Below are 403 nucleotides of genomic sequence, written 5' to 3'. Positions count from 1 at the left end.
GAAGCATGGAGACATGAAACACATCATGCACGTGAGATAACTCAGGCGGTAAGGCCAACCGGTACGCCACCACTCCGACTCGTTGCACGATCGGGAATGGTCCCACATACCTTGGTGCGAGTTTTCCTTTCACACCGAACCGAACAACTCCCTTACGTGGGGAAACCTTCAACAAGACAAAGTCGCCTTCTTGGAATTCCAAAGGCCTACGCCTTCTGTCAGCATAGCTCTTCTGTCGACTTTGAGCTGTCAACAGGCGTTCTCGAATCACAGCTATCTTCTCGTCATTCTCTTGAATGACATCCGGTCCAGTTGTAAGTCTATCCTCCGGTTCCAACCAACAAACAGGTGACCTACACGGACGACCATACAACGCCTCGAACGGTGCCATACCGATACTGGC

Source organism: Morus notabilis, unplaced genomic scaffold, assembly GCF_000414095.1.
Source record: "Morus notabilis unplaced genomic scaffold, ASM41409v2 Scaffold72, whole genome shotgun sequence".
Lineage (NCBI taxonomy): Eukaryota > Viridiplantae > Streptophyta > Magnoliopsida > Rosales > Moraceae > Morus > Morus notabilis.
Note: the sequence above shows the minus strand (reverse complement) of the source record.